Source organism: Vicia villosa, linkage group LG7, assembly GCF_029867415.1.
Source record: "Vicia villosa cultivar HV-30 ecotype Madison, WI linkage group LG7, Vvil1.0, whole genome shotgun sequence".
In the NCBI taxonomy this organism is placed as follows: Eukaryota; Viridiplantae; Streptophyta; class Magnoliopsida; order Fabales; family Fabaceae; genus Vicia; species Vicia villosa.
Window position 1 is genome coordinate 38,996,161 of NC_081186.1, and position 17,637 is coordinate 39,013,797.

Here is a 17,637-nt window from a genome sequence, read left to right on the forward strand (position 1 = left end):
TCCTGCCCTCAACAAGGTCAAGCCTCGTATCAGACATTTCCGGATATTCAACCCACTATGAGTGGAATTATAATAAGACTCGTAGGCGATGTAATTCCCCTCTGGTCTTAAATATAATTCCCACGCTTAGGTTTTAACGCAATTTATATATCCCAGAAAATACAGTAAAACAAGTAATTAAGTAAACATTTAGAAATTACTGTAAATAAACCGTAAATAAATAAATTAATTAAATTAAATTTAAATATTTAAAAGAACCTGATCCCCGCATCCTGCCATTTGTAGCTCCAAAAATGCGGTACAACAATAAATATTAACGTAAACAAATATTCATTTAAATTGTCGTAAATAATGATTGTAAATGGAAATTGTAAATAAATAAATAAATAAATATTTAAATAAAAAATGAAAAAAACCCTAAATCCTAATCCAAAACCCTAATCCTGGCAAATTAGCCAAACCCTAAAAAATTTGCCAAAAACCTAAATGTTTCGCCAAAAACCCTAAACCTTACCTAAACCTATAGGAGCATAATAATTTACCATTAAGTGTATCCCCAACAGAGTCGCCAGCTGTAGCAAACTGCCCTAAAAATAAAATTTAGAGTCGCCACCTATTCTGAAGGGCGAATAGGAAACCCTACCCAGTTAAGAGATCGGGTAAGATTATTATAATCAGGTCGAGGGAAGGTGTTAGGCACCCTCAACCCTTTCCTATGGCTTTGAATCTAAGGTAACAGTTTTATGGCTAAAATATTAGGATTTAAAAGCTAAATAAATGAAAAGGGTGAACAGTAAGATTTAAAACCTGATTAGGGTTTTGAGGAAGGGGACTCGCCTTGTTACCAAGTGCCTACGTATCTCCTTATGGAGAATCAGAGTCAACGTAGTTCGGGCACAGGGTTGTACGCCATTGAATTAGTATGAGGTTGTTTTAAGTTGTTTTAAAGGCTTTTTGAATGGCCTATCGTAGTTTTTGAAATGCGAAGTTCGAAGGTATTTTGAATTACCTTATCGTAGTTGTGAACATCGCAGTGTAGAAGAGATGAATTTTGTAGTTCCGTGGTTTAGTGTGTTTTGAATGTTTTTGGCGTACAACCCTGATTTAATATGTCACCGTTAGTTGCGATGATCAATATGTTTGATCATTATAGTTAACGGATTAAAGGGGTATTGCTGGTTACTCTCACCGATAGATTCGATCGTCGCGGGCAACAAATAAAATGTATTTTAATCTTGTAATTTTGTATCTCTTGTCTAATGCGACTAATGGATTTAGCCGGGTCGAGAAGAGAATTAATTAAGGGTTAATGTTCTTTGCCAAATGGGCAGTAGGATTGGGCAAACCCTAAGGCACGGATCACCTTTCTAGGGTTTGTGTGGTTTTTTATAACAATTATAATTTATTAAATCAATTAAGTCGAATAATCGAAATAATTGAATAAATAATTTTAAACCCCTAATTATAACCCTAGTCTTAATTTAGTTCTATTATTAATTTAATTTGACAACCAAACTATATACCATAAAAATATATTAATTCAATTAACCATTAAACAAATAAATAAATGAAATAATTAAGAAAAACCTAGAGAGCAATCTTGTGATGCTAGCCCTTGAAGTCCCATGGTGGAGCTTCACGCTATGGAGCATTAGATCTAATCTTGATGGGATCCAAAGGTTCCTGAGTGAGAGTACAGGGTGGGCGTGTACGCATGGAGAGCACCGGATCTAAACGAGAAAAGCATCCAAAATAAACTGTGGCCATGGGGGTTCGAACCCCCATCCCTGGGATTATCAACAAGAAGCTTTTGCCATCCCTGCTGCGCGCCCTAGCTGCAAACATACGCGAACCATGTGAGTATAATAATATAGAGACGAATTTCAAAATAAAAAAACGCGTTGCAATGTTCTTCTTCTTCGCGAGATACAGGGACACAGCAACAGCTTGTTCCGTGGCCATTAACCTGCAGGTCTCAAACTCGCCATACCAACACCATAAATCGTGAATAAAAAACCAGATCGAGCATATGATACGTCACGAACTCAATACACCCCTTAATTTCCTCTGAAAACACTTCTAGATAATACCCCCAAAATTAAGGAAGAAGACCCTAACCATGGTGGATTTTGATACCTGCACTTATACTTCAATTAAAAGGCACAGAAAGATTGTAAACATAATTATAAACACGAACAAGTAGTCAATTTCGATTTATTGTGCGAGTATGCTTGGATTTCGGAAAAAAAGGATTCGAGGCAAAACGTGAATGTTTGTTGTGTTTGCGTGAATTCAGATCGATGGAGGTTATGCAGTCATGTCCCAAAAGCTCCCCCGAATCGTACACAAGAACTCTTTTTTTCTTCTTTTTTTTTTCCACTTGTGCTTCTTTCTCATAGAAAATAGAGGGTGTCAATTGGTTTCCTCCTCAGAGGATCTTGCTATCTTTTTTCTTTTATTTTTTTCGGCCCCCCTCTGCAGTTGTTAGAAAAAATCTCTTTTTATATCGGTCAATTTAGGGTATTTCTATACCTAATAGGCCGATTGCCCAACTAACCTAATAATTATAAAAAGATTAAAAATAATCTTGATAATAATAATATGATAATACTAATAATATTCTAACCTAAATAATAATATTAATGCTAATTTTAATAATACATGATTAATAAAACCTAATTAATCCTAATACTATCTAATAATAATTCTAATAATATTAATATTAATAATAAAATTTATAATGCTAAAATCGAAACAAATGTTAATAAAACACATAATACCCCCAAACAATGATAAAACCTTGTAATAGTAGGGCCCAATGTTCGGGTCCTAAACATCTGTTACTTACGCCCTTGTGATAACTCAACCTGATTTATAAGAGAGCGGGTTTGACAATAGAAATGTCGAGCCCCATGACTCTTAATTTTGAACCTTGATGGATTAACGGACGTAGATTTGATCGGGCAAATTTTGGGGTATGACAGTATCACACCACCTTTCACAAAAAATCGATGTTTCGACATCCTTTCAAAATTTTCTTCTTTAAACTTCAAGATAAACATGAACTTTGCATTAGAATTATATTTATCATACTAAACGTTCTTTGCATATGAACAAGTACTTGACACCAGGAAAGCTTCCATCATGAGCTGCAGATGAAAAAGTTTAATCCTCTCAAGGGACAAGTAGTCTTTAAAACTCCATGGAGTTCGAGCGAGAATATCTCAAATTTTGATCACCCCCGGGGGCACAAAAGCAGTCTAAAACTCCGTTGAGTAAGAATTCAATCAATCTGGGGCAATCAGGTCAAGATTTGAAGAATCTCCCAGAAGCATTGAGAAATCAGGGGCATTCACCCAAGCACAGTTGAAACTACCTCCAAACCTGATCAGTCTGGGGCATTATTCCTCAGTTCATGATACTGAGGCATACCACTTATGATAGCACAAATATCAGAAAGTCCTCCCGACAGACAAAGTTGCTTCAGAAGTACATCGAAAAGTAGAAATATCTCTTGTGCCTAACCCAGTTGGCTAAAGGCATATGTATATAAGGGGCATGACATGTTATTATCCCATTCATCTGGGACAATCAAGTCAAGATTCGAAGAATCTCTCAAAAACGCTGAATAACCAGAGGGGCAAGTCTATCACTTGGGGGCGTGTTGCAGAGGCCACTTAGTGACCAACATCAGATGGTGTCAGTATCACTCTCTCATATAGAGTTCTAATCCAATAACTTCGAGCATCAAGTATACTAGGCTACTCATCCCAGGGGCAATAGACTCTCACATGCAAAGGGCCACATATGACCAAGAAAATGTTTTCCAATAGCAAGTGACGAAATACTTGAAGAGACGGGGCATTGAAAATTGGAACTTCAGGGAATCTTCCCCACAAAGCAGTTTCACAACGATATCCCCACTATCCTCGAGAATTTATCTTCAAATGATCTCTTCGCAACAAGAGAATTTGTTCCCCAACGGAGTTTACATCTCCTACACTGACGGTTCTCCGACACAATCTTCTTCTCCAACAGAGTTTGTTCAAACTCGCTATCTCCATTAAAGTTGACACTCACATCTGAGCCTGATCAGATAGAACATCAGAAGACTATTCTTCTCTCTTTTCCCCAGGATACATCAAGATCAGATCACTCGAGTTACTCTCATCCCCAAGCGAAGGTCAAAAATCCCCAGTTGGATATCCTCAAACGAAAGACAGGAATTCTCAATCACCTTGTCATTATCTCCAGCAGCATACAGAGATTTATTTTCTCAACCAGCAATTGCTATATAGAGTTACCAATATGCTTCGACTATATAGTCCATCCCTGCATCATTCATAATACATACATAACATTCAGCATTCTCATTTATTTCGAGAACCTCACCATACAATGCATGCATCATGACATTGCATGAAACTAATTTTGCCTTTTCAGGTCATTTCACAATCAAAAGAACATATCATCCAGACAGGGTGCAAAGACGATCATATCAACGATTCAATCTTAACAAGACAAATACATTTCTGATGCTTCATTCTGGGTCTTTCTTCAAAGATAATTCAGAAACAATCAAAGAAATTCTTATCCTTTCTAGGAACCTTTCTAGGTAGTCTTCTCTAAGACGTTTATCAACCTTTCTAGGAAATCTTTTCTAAGACATTTCTTATCCTTTCTAGGAACCTTTTCTAGGAAGTTTTCTCTAAGACATTTATCATCCTTTCTAGGAACCTTTCTAGGTCAGTCTTATTTAAGACGTATCATATCCTTTATAGGAGCCTTTCTAGGTAGTCTTGTTTGAGACATATCATATCCTTTCTAGGAGCCTTTCTAGGCCAGTCTTATTTAAGACGTATCGTATCCTTTCTAGGAGCCTTTCTTGGCAAGTCTTGTTTAAGACATATCATATCCTTTCTAGGAGCCTTTCTAGGCCAGTCTTGTTTAAGACATATCTTATCCTTTCTAGGAGCCTTTCCAGGTAGTCTTCTCTAAGACGTATCATATCCTTTCTAGGAGCCTTTCTAGTAGGGGTGGCAAAACGGGCCGTGGCCCGCCGGGCCGACCCGCGCACCCGCCAAAAAATGGCGGGTTGGGTTGGGATTTTAGGCCCGCCGCTCGCCAAAGCCCGCCCCGCCAAAACCCGCCGCCCGCCATACCCGCCCCGCCAAAGCCCGCCGCCCGCCAAAACCCGCCTCTCCTCCAAAATTCACTCTCTTTTAGTTAATTCTAGTAATTGCAATTCTTGATGGTTTATTTTATACATTTATTTATAAATATATGTAATATTTTTTTAAGTAAATTTGTTAAAAAGTTGCAATTATAAAAAACAGTTTTAAAAAATAAGTGAAAAGTTTAATTAAAAGGTAAAAAAAACCTATTAATCTATTAAAAAAATATAAGTAAAAATAGGCGGGTAAGCCCGCCGCCCGCCAACCCGCCATCTTGGCGGGGCGGGCATGACTTTTATGCCCATTTTACTTGGCGGGCATGCCCGCCCCGCTCGTTTTTTGGAGGGCATAAGGCGGGGCGGGCGACGGGTGACCCGTTTTGCCACCCCTACTTTCTAGGTGTTCTTGTTTAAGACATATCTCAACCTCTTTATATAATCTCCTTTAACATATTTATCCAATATTTTCTAAGACATCTCTTGCCCTTTCAAGGAGCTTTTTTTAGTCAGTCTTCTCTAAGACAGTTCTTCCCAAGCTTTGTCTAAAGCCTAATCCTTTTTACATCATTCATTGATCTAACCAATTCAGGAACCTCTCTAGGTAGTCTTATGTAAGACATTACTTCATTTTGATGAATCTCTCCTTAAGACACAATCAATGCATATGACCCAGTCTGAAAAACATCTGCCTTAGACAATACTGTGTCAACACTTAGATGGCATCTTTAAGCCCATATCAGACAATATCTTGTCAAACATCTGGATGGCATCTTTAAGCCCATCTCTGATGACACTCCATCAACATCTATATGGCATCTTTGAGCCCATCTCCAACATTATTTCCTGCACCAGCAAGCGCAACTTTCTGGGTATTCTAGTGTTCAATCCTTTTCCATCTTCAGATCACGATAGGCGAACAAGCCAATCTACCTCTTCAGATTTAAGAAGATTGAACAGAGGCAGCTGTCATACCCCAAAATTTTCCCATCATATTGTGACTTACATGACTTTCTAATACACAAGGCTACACAAGAACTGGGCATGCTCATCCTTCTCCTAAGCAAAAGGTCCCCAACTAGGGTTTTGTTTCTTCTCAGGGAAAAGATATTTTTGACACCTCAAGTGGACTTCATGGATTCCTACATGCTTCAAAGAATCCCCATATTAATTTTCAAGCTTTGATTCACAAGATTGCTCATTCAATTGCTCAAATGATCCATAGTCGACCAATTTGACCAAAAAGTTAGCTATGGTCAAATCACAGTCAAAACTCCTGATTTTTGGTCAGCATCAATATCTTGAAGTCGCATTCATCATTTCATCAAGGGTTGATCATGATTAATCAAGGAAAGCTCAGAAATCATCCAAACTTAAAGTTACTAAATTAGGGTTTCTAGGAGAAAGTCAATCCAACTTTGACTGATCATATCTCTCTCATAGTTTATCATAAATTTCCCAACCAAAGTTCATTCTCAAGGAAATTCAATTCTCTACAACTTTGATGTTGGGCCCAAGACCAAGAAATGCACCATTTGAGAGATATGAGCCAAAATATTAAAGGTCCTTCTAGAAGCTCGCAAAAAGCTGTTTTTTGTCAGGAGCCATATCATAAAGATAAAATCTCCAAATGAAAAAAAGGTTCCAAAGTGGCTTGTAGAGGACATCTCTAGCTTCCCAAAAAGACCTAGAACACCGTCATAGGATGAAAATTGAGAGAGTTATGATTGACAGAAGTTGGGCGAAATTTGGAAAATGCATGAAACCCTAAGTGATGAATTTTGTATTTTCAAGTAATGGGCCATTGGTTTTGGACTTTCCACGTGGTAGCAAGCTCATTAGAGGCCCAAGGATCATTTGGTATTTATTTTATGATTTTTTATTTTATTTATAATTGAATTTATCCATTTAAATTCATTTTAAATCAAAAGTAAATCAAATAAAATCATATAAAATATGCCATGGAATATTCTCCTCATCTAAATCAAATCCATTCATCATCCAAGGGCCATGACACATTAAAAAAGTTGTGGGAAATAGATTAAGACTTGATTTACAAAGTTTTCATATAATTTTCAAGTCAAAATCTTTTCTAATCAATCCAATGCTTTCTTTCCAAATCTCTCAACCCTAGTTCAGCCTCATATATATACACAATCATTCAGCCTCACTCAACAACGAAAACCCTAGCCTCAAGAGACAACCGCAAGTTATGAAAACTTCAAGAATTAGGGCATAAGAATTTTATCGATTCCAACGTTTTGCAGATCCCCTAAAGCCTCCTAACCGGTTCATGAGAGAGTATAAGGTAACTCCATGAAGTTCTTGGGCGTTGAACATCCATGGATCGAATGTGGCATGAACAATATATTCATTCAAATTTTTATTTTTTAAATCTCTCATATTATAGAATTTGAATGTGTTTTGATGTCATTAACAAGCTTCTGAGATTGTGTAGAGCGGGTACCAATGGTTACTCGAGGGTTCTAACGTGTAGGAGTCAAAACTCCATTGTTAGGGCTCGAAATTTATAACGTTTCGTATGCAGTTTTCCTTGCATTTTTAAGCCAAACGAACACCACCATGGTGATCGTAGGGGTCGATTTAGGGGGGAGGCGTATTCTTTTGACATTTATTTGTGAGATCCTGCAGGTTTTAAGTTCCCAGAATGCGATACGCAAAACTGTTGCTAAATCATGGCAAAACCGCTACCTAAAAAAAGCTTATTTGAGAGGAAGAAGATGATGAACAGGAGGTGGGCCCCTGCTCAACGCGCATGTCGTTGTACCATTTGTAGATCAGAAGGTCTTGTGGTGTCGTTTTTTTACCTCCCCGTTTCACTTGGGAGGACGGGACGCTAGACCCTTCACGCGAAATTTGGAAGGAGGGAAGCGCCCATTGCGGGATGAATTTTATTTCAGTTCTTCCTACGATAGCACGCGAAATTTTTAATTATCATACGAGGAGGAAAGGGGAAAAATATCTCAAATAAACCCTAGGAGTTTGCTAAGTATGGGGATTCACCTAGACTAAAAATTCTGGAGTCCGGGAGGTCGGTTATACATAGGGAAGGTTTTAAGCACCCTACATATCCGTAGTACTCTACGGGAACCTTCTCTGTGTCTATGTGTTTGTGTTTGTTGCTTAATGATTGGGAAAGTTTCTCCTTTGTGTTTGGTTGGAAAATTGAATTGAATTAAAAGACAGACTGACTGACTATTTTTGGTTTTTTTATTAGCTCGCTGAGATTCCTTGTGAACCTCATGCCTACATATCCCTAATGGAAGTCAGGGCTTTTTGTAGTTCGGGGAACTAATTAGGGAAATTAATTATTTTTGGTGCCTTGCTTGAAGCTCAAGGTTGAAGCTTGAATTAAATCTCTATTTACAGTAAAGAGACATGACATCATCTTTACAGAGAGGTATTTCTACTATTCCACCACAAACATTTAAAGTGACAGAAAAGCTGAATTCATTTCATTAAGAGAGGGACCTTACTTGTTTGTGTGCAAGTATGCCAGTCGCGTGTCTCTTGAATGTAAGAAAGATTCTCGACCAAATTAGGGAAAGTTGTACAAGTCTGGGTGTGTTTGCCTCAGAGCATGCTGTCGTGCGCTCGGTTTTTTGCCATACCTCTCGTGGAGAGATATGCGAACTGACTCTTTTTTGTTTCTGCTTTTGTATTTTTGAAAATCAGAGAGTCGCCACCGACCTTTTATTTTATCCAATTAAGGAAAGGTTTATAAACGAAACAGAAAAAAGACCTTTAAGAAATTCTGGGTAAGGGGGTAGGTTATACAAAGGGAAGGTGTTAGCACCCTTTGTATCCATGGTTATCCATGGGCTCTTTAATTTGCTTAGCTCACTTGTTTTCAATTACTTTTCGATTGCCTTGAAATGCTCGTATGTGGTTCCAAATACCTTTGTAAATTGACTTTGTAATGATCCTTGTGCGGATGTATACAAAGTGTTTTTATCTTTCAAAAGATGTTTTTGAAAAAAGAACGTTAACTTCGTAATGATCCTTGTTTGGATATATACAAAGTATTGTCTTTTTGAAAGTTTTATTTTGAAAAACAATGATATATGAGAGATTTGTTTGTTTTGATTTAAGCAAGCAAATTAGGAGGTCTACCCTGAGTTATAAGGTCTTTATCCTATTTCCTTTAAAAATCTATCCTTTCACCGGATATAAACAAAAGTTCGATTTTGCGTTTGAAATAATAGAATTTGATTTTGATTTTGAAAAGAATGAGAAAGGGATTACCCTAAGAGGTGCAAGTGTGATTGTGTTTGGATTCAGATATTTTATCTTTGAAGTTAGTGATCTAACGATTCAATTTTATCTTTGGCATACACGCAGTTTATATGTGCTGGAATTTAAAATGCGGAAATGTAAAATGCGGAAAGTAAATCTACGCTATTACATCGATTGTGCAGGAAATGTAAACTATGCTATTTACATGAATTTGACAACCTATACATTTATCTAGGAATTTAAATTGCAAGAAAATAAAAGAAATGTTTTTGGATTTTTTATGATTGATTTTAATTATAATTAATGCATGATTAATTAAATTAAAATAAGGAAAAAAGATGAAAATAAATTTCAAACCTAAAAATTAAGTTCAAAATATGTTCAAAATGCTTGTTAATTAATTTTAAAACAAAACTAATTTTTTTTGGGATTTTTGAAATTGATTTGAAATTTATTAAGTTAATTAACACATAATTATATAAATAATTACACAAATAATTAAAACTTAAAGAGAAAATTATTCTAAATATGTACAAAATTATCCTATGATATATAAACAATATTTAATATAAAGAACAATTTTTTTATGATTTTTGATTGGTTGAAAATAATTAAAAGATAAATATATGCATATTATCTAATTAATTATACAAAATATTTAAATTATGAAGAAAAATAAAATATTTTTATATCAGAAAATAAAATATTATTTTAGAAACTTAAAAATATTTTGTGTGTATTTTTTGGATTTTTAAAACTATTTTTAATTAATTTTGCAAGGAAGTTAAAATAAAAATAGAAAAATAGAAAGTAAAATAATCAGGTGTGTGATGCTGATGAGTCCATGGTCTGGACCACTTGTCTGGTGCGTTGGATGAAAAGTTGAGATGATCCAAGGGCTCAGATCGTGAGGGAACATGATATGATGGTGGGGAACATGCGCTGAATTCAAGGAGAATTCAAACTTTCTGACTGGGACCCACAAGTGCACGCGTGGATGGAAGACTAGTTGACCTGCCAATGATGAGGAGCCACGCGAGCGGAGGGAAGAGCCAGCTTTGACTGACGAACCACGCTTGGACGCGTGGTCGTCTTCAACCTCCGTCACCTTCATTTTTTAACATAGATAGCGGCGGTTTTAAACCCCCTCTATTTTTACGATAAAAAACACCATTTTTGGTAGCTTCACAAACCTGCAAGAACAAACGTTAGGAAGAGTAACAAATGACCCAGATCCCCTAATTAGGATGCTCTGAGTCCAAATATGGTATTAGTTTCACTGTTTGAGCGCTGTAGCCATGGGTTCGATGGAGTTGAAGTTTGAACATGCATGAGCACTTGTTAATGGCATGGGATGATTCTCACGTGGGAGCTAACATGTTAGGGCCCAGATCTACCCTATGGGACCTCATGAACTCATTAGAATGATTAGACTACATTGATATTGATTAAATGTATGAAAACGAAAATTAATTATGTATGAAAGTGAAGAGTACTATACACGTGTTATAACTCTTATAGGACCATATTATGAGTTCATTCTTACTCTATGCCACCTTAGGAGAAGATTGAAAGTGATAGTTTGTATTGATAATGATTCGAATATGGAAATTGAAAATTACAAAGTTATGGAATTTTGAGAGAATTTTGGTGAGTTTTCTTGCTATGCCTTGGCTATAATTTCATGTGTGTCTTGTTGTTGAAGTATTCAGCTTCATTTATAGGCCAAGAGGTGCTTAGAAACTAAGCCAAGAAGCATTGATTGCCTTTGTTGAATTCTTGATTTTTAAATATTAAAAATCTTTGAATTGTTGACCAAGTCTTGCTCCTCTTCACTTCTCTTGCCTTGTACTTCAATCTTCTGCAGAAAATTAAAGATTCTTTGATGACTCATGCTTAGAAACTAAGCTATGCATTATCCTTCCATTTTCCATTTTCATTTAATCTTAAAATAGGATAAAATTAAACCAAAAATGAATAAAAATGGTGTGGGCTTTGTCTTGGTAGTGGGAGGCCCATTATATCATGGTAAACATGTTTGAACTATGAAAACTTGGCCCCATTTGGAAAAAATACATTTTTGAGCAATGTTGGTTTTATGCATTTTCCCAAAATTTAGCCAACTTCAACAAGGTGTAAATATGAAGGAGATCTTGCACTTTCTGGAAACCTAAAAGAGTCCTATAACCAATGTCTTTGGTCTCATGTCAAAATGATTTTTGATGCTCCTTGTGTATCCTTTTGAAAAAAGTGTCTTTTTGTTGACTTTGAAAATGACCTGTAATGTCTTGGTTCATATTTTTCAAATGGTGAACCTAATGACCATGGGACCAATTGCATTTGAAAGATAATTGAATTTCCTTCAAAATGAGCTTTGGTTTGAATTTTTTGGATGAAGGATGAGAGAGTTATGACCAGTCAAAGTTCAGTTGACTTTTTAGGAGAAAACCTTATTTTTGAATCTTAGGGTTTTGTTGATTTTTGATCTTTCCTTGATGAATTATGATCATCCAATGATCAAATGATGAATCCTTTGACAAAATATGGATGTTGACAAAAAGTTTCATTTTTGACTGTCTGTTGACTTTTTTGGTCAAACGGGTCGTCTGTTGACTATTTGAGCTGCTGACGGTGGGTCTGAGTGAATTGAAGTTTGAAAATTTGTATGATGGTACTTTGAGATATATGGAGGTCCATGAAATCCATTTGAGGTCTCAAAAACTTGTTTCTCCTGAAAAAACAAGAAACCCTAATCAGGGACTGTTTGTGTATGAGACAATTAAGCGTACCTGATTTTTGTGCAGTGCTGAGTCTCTGCTAATCATGTGATATTCAGAAGACTTCTAGGACAAAAATCTTGGAATTTTGAAATGCAAAAGTTTGATTTGATTGATGGTACAAAACACGGAGAATTGTACTGTCAGCAGTTTGACTGTCAACTGACTATTCAGGCATGTAACAGCTAGAGTGAAAAATCAACAGTCAAAGTTAATTTTCTTTTTGTTGTTTTTGTTTTATGTGAAAGATGAAAGTTTATTTACATGACTTGTTAAAAAACACAGACATAATAAATAATTAATATTTACTGTACGCGAGTAAAATTACCGATAATAACCCTGAAAATCATTTAATGCACAGAAAAATAAATATTTGACTGGCAGTAAACACACAAAATATTATCTGAATAATTAAGCAACAATATGACAAATAGTACAACATTTAATACTGACAGTACAAACATTACATACTATAATGAACAGTACGACGAGTAAACGGTACATTTAAGAAAATAAGAGATACGACAAACTTTAAGAATGACGATTAATAACCCATGCTATGACCAACAGAAAATAGATGATCGGGAGTGTAACCATCGCAGGTCCACATTTTTCAGGACTATGTAGACAGAAGAAGGACATGATCACCGTAGCAATGGTGATGACCATAAGAAAACACGTTTCCATCCGCTTCGCCATTTTGCCGGGGAGGAAGAGAGAATGGATATGAAGTAGAAATTTGAGAAATGATTTAGAATTTGATGTGAGATTTTATGAAAAAAATGAGAGGTATTTATAGAATGAAAAGAGGGATAGAGACGTTGGGGAATGAAGTGATTCCGTACAAAAGGAAAATTTGAGTGGAAGTAAGATTTGAAAGAGAGTGTATGATAGTGTTGGGAAAAAGAGAGATGTGTAGAATAAAGTTAAGATTTGATTTTTGAAAAAGAGATTTGAAAAGAGATTTTGAAAATAATGGAATATAGTACAAAAGTTAGTGGGAAACAAAAATTAATAATAATTTACTTGTTACCAGTACAGTCTGAATCCCGGACTCTGCGCCTGCAAAAGATTTAACTCTATACCAATTGTGTCAGTACTATTTATCTGTAAATAAATATCAAATAAATAGCGTGTGTGAAGTAATAAACAGTAACTAGCGTTTGCGTAAGAATAAATTCAACAGCAAGCCAAAATACTGTATAAGAAAAAATTCTAAAAATCAAGTATTCATAAATCAGGACGTGAAAATCCAAGATTATATGAAACTCTTAATTTTTAGATTGAAGTTTTCTTGAAAAAAGATGCGGGCAAATTTTGGGGTATAACAGTTGCCCCTATTCAATCTTCTTAAACCTGAAGAGATTGTCTGAAATCTGAAGGTGGAAGATGATTGAATATTTTAGATGCCCTGAAAATTTGCACTTACCTCCATCGGGAGTGATGTTGGAATTTGTCTTTGAATGTTGTCTGAGAAATGTGGTTGGAAGATTGAAACATTACCTGAGATGGGCTTTCAGATGCCATCTGGCAATTGTGTTGATGGTTTGTTCACCAGAATGAATCCATTGATTATATCTTGATGAAGGATTTGAGAACCTCTGCATCGACCATTTCGGAACCGTCCAAGGTTACCGTTTTAAGTCTAGGAGGATGATCGTTACGGAACTGTCCAAAGTTTTTCCGCTTTAGATTTTGAAAGTTGATCATTGTGGAATCGTCTGAGGTATCAGCTTTAGATCTTCGATGGTAGATCGTTCTGGAACCGTCTGAGGTATCAACTTTAGATCTTCGATGGTAGATCGTTCTGGAACCGTCTAAGGTATCAGCTTTAGATCTTCGATGGTAGATCGTTATGGAACCGTCTGAGGTATCAGCTTTAGATCTTCGATGGTAGATCGTTCTGGAACCGTCTGAGGTATCAGCTTTAGATCTTTGTTGCTTGTTTTTGAGTTGATAAGTGATTTGAAAAGAGAGATCTCTTCAGAATGAATCCTTGGCTTGATTATATCTGAGAGGACTGCTTATTTGAATAGAGTTCAAGGGGAACACTGTATGTGATTGAGAACATCTTTGTTGAAGACATCCGTCTGCCTGAAAAATCAAGTTAGTGATATGCAATAGCGTGATGTATGTAATGCATGAGATTCTCTAACTAAAGGAGAAATATGCATGTTATGTATGCGTTTGTCATGAAACATTATATGCTGTGTATGAATATGCGTATGACGTATGATGTATGACGTATGATGTATGATATATGATGTATAATGTATGATGTATGATGTATGATTGGGAAAATAAATCCCAGCTAGTCAGTCATCTGGAGATGAAGGTATTGTGATTGTTGATGATCTTTTGAGTGGGAATGAGGAAGATGCATAATCCTCCGATGCACTATTTGACCAAGTCCTGGTGTGGAGACCACACCTTCTGGAGATAGTAATCTGGAACAGCCCTGCTGGGGGATAAGATTTCTCGAATCACTTCGTTTGGAGAGAAAAATCTTATCGAGGAATTTGCTGAGAAATGCATTTCTCTTGGGGATTTTCTTCTGATGCTGGTTTCGGGATGATGTCCAAATGATTGGGACATTACCTGAATGTTGTTCCTGTTTTTCCTGGTAAACATCAATCATATTCAAATGCACATGTTCATTCAAAATTATCATTGGGACGTTTACGTATTCAAAACAGAAAAAAGTGAAAATTTTGATTTTGAGCCTAAGCTGCACTGATTTTTTGAAAAAGAGCCATGATAGGCGGATTAGTACAGGGAGACAACAATCCTAGTAGTAGGAAATTGTCATAAAGCTTTGAAAAATATTTATAAAGCGAAATAGCTATGTGAAAACAATCCAGTCAAGTTTCAATTCTGCTATTGCCAATCTGTCTTCGAGCATCTCATCCCTCACTTGTTGGAAGAAAGTAATTGGATTGATCGATGTCTTTGATGTGTTGAATCTTGAAGGTGAATAGGCAGCTATACAGAACATAGTTGTACGCTTTATTCCCTAACTTTTGCCTAGGCTGCCTTTTCAGGTTTTCAGCCTACCGGGATAGTATTATTTAGTCTCTAATTTTTGCCTGGACCGCCCTTTCGGGTTTTCAATCCACCGAGACACTCATTTTTTGCCTAAGTTGCCCTTTCAGGTTTTCAACTTAGCGAGCTTTTCTTTTCAAGCGAAGTATTTTTTGACTATGTCCGCATTCACAGGGTGTGGGAAATCCTCGCCATCCATGGTGGTAAGCAACATGGCACCGCCGGAGAATATTTTCTTGATTACAAATGGTCCCTCATAAGTGGGAGTCCACTTGCCTCTGGGATCACCTTGTGGTAAGATGATGCGTTTGACAACCAAGCCGCCGGTTTGGTATGCCTGACTTTTGACTTTCTTGTTGAAGGCTTTGATCATACGCATTTGGTACAACTGACCATGACAAATAGCTGCGAGCCTCTTCTCATCAATCAAGTTTATCTGGTCTAACCGCATTTGAATCCAATCGTCTTCGTCTAGATCGGCTTCTTTCATAATCCTTAGGGAAGGAATCTGAATTTCAATTGGAAGAACTGCCTCCATACCATAGACTAAGGAGACTGGAGTTGCCCCTGTTGAAGTACGCGCAGATGTGCGATAACCATGAAGAGCAAAAGGTAACATCTCATGCCAGTCTTTGTAGGTTACTATCATCTTTTGTATGATTTTCTTGATGTTTTTATTGGCAGCTTCCACTGCGCCATTCATCTTTGGTCGATATGGAGAAGAGTTATGATGTTTGATCTTGAACTGTGTGCAAAGTTCAGTAATCATTCTGTTGTTTAGATTTGTGCCATTGTCTGTGATGATCCGTTCAGGGATGCCATACCGGCAAATGAGATTGTGCTTGATAAACCGGGCCACAACATTCTTGGTGACAGAAGCAAATGAAGCTGCTTCTACCCATTTTGTGAAGTAGTCAATGGCGACCAGGATAAAACGATGTCTGTTGGAGGCAGTGGGCTTGATTTCTCCAATCATATCAATACCCCACATTGCAAAAGGCCAAGGAGCTGTTAGGACGTTTAACGGGACTGGAGGTACATGTACCTTGTCTGCATATATCTGACATTTGTGACAGGTTCGGGAATGATGATGACAGTCTGTCTCCATGGTAGACCAGTAATAACCTGCTCTGAGGATCTTTTTAGCCATTGTATGTCCACTTGAATGAGTACCAAAGGCACCATCGTGTATGTCTTCCATAATCTGTTCTGCTTCCTTCTTGTTTACACAACGAAGTAAAGTCGAGTCATGGTTGCGTTTGTATAGGGTTCCATTACTTAGAAAGAATTTGGCGGCAAACCTCCTTAGAAACTTTCTGTCGTTGATGGACGCCCCTTCAGGGTACTCCTGAGTTTCGAGATATCTTTTTACTTCATGGAACCATGGTTTTTCTCCCGTTCCTTCGGCATTGATCTCATTGCAGTAGGATGGTTCATCTTGTCTGTAAATGGTGATCGTCGGCGCCTCATTGTCCCACCTGACTTTGAACATGGATGACATGGTAGCCAAGGCATCAGCTAGTTGATTTTCCTCGCGTGGGATGTGTTCAAAAGTGATTTCTTCGAAATAAGGAATCAGACTCAGCACATATTCTTTGTAAGGAATTAGATTCGGGTGCTTCGTGTCCCATTCCTCTTTGACTTGGTAAATTACCAAGGCCGAGTCTCCGTAGACCTTCAGGAACTTGATTCTTAGATCGATTGCAGCTTTGAGACCCAGAATACATGCTTCGTACTCGGCTATATTGTTATTGCAATTGAAGCATAATCTGGCAGTGAATGGTGTATAACCTCCTTGTTATACCCCAAAATTTGCCCGCATCTTTTTTCAAGAAAACTCCAATCTGAAAATTAAAAGTCTCATATAATCATGGATTTTTATTTCAACAAATATCCTGACATATGAAACACTTAGTTTTTAGAATTTTTCTTATACAGTAATTTGGCTTGCAGTTGAATTTATTCTTACGCAAACGCCAAATACTGTTTATTACTTCACACATGCTATTTATTTATTTACAGATAAATAGTACTGACGCAATTGGTACAGAGTTAAATCTTTTTGCAGGCGCAGAATCAGGAAACTCAGACTGTACTGGTAACAAGTAGATTATTATTATCTTTTGTTTCCCACTAATTTTTGTACTATATTCCATTATTTTCAAAAATCTTTTCAAATCTCTCTTTCAAAAATCAAATCTCTCTTTTTCCCAACACTATCTCCACTTTCTTTCAAATCTTACTTCCACTCAAATTTTCCTTTTGTACGGAATCACATCATTCCCCAACGTCTCTTTCCTTCTTTCCATTCTATAAATACCTCTCATTTTCTTCCATAAAATCTCACATCAAATTCTAACTCATCTTTCAAATTCCTACCTCATATCTATT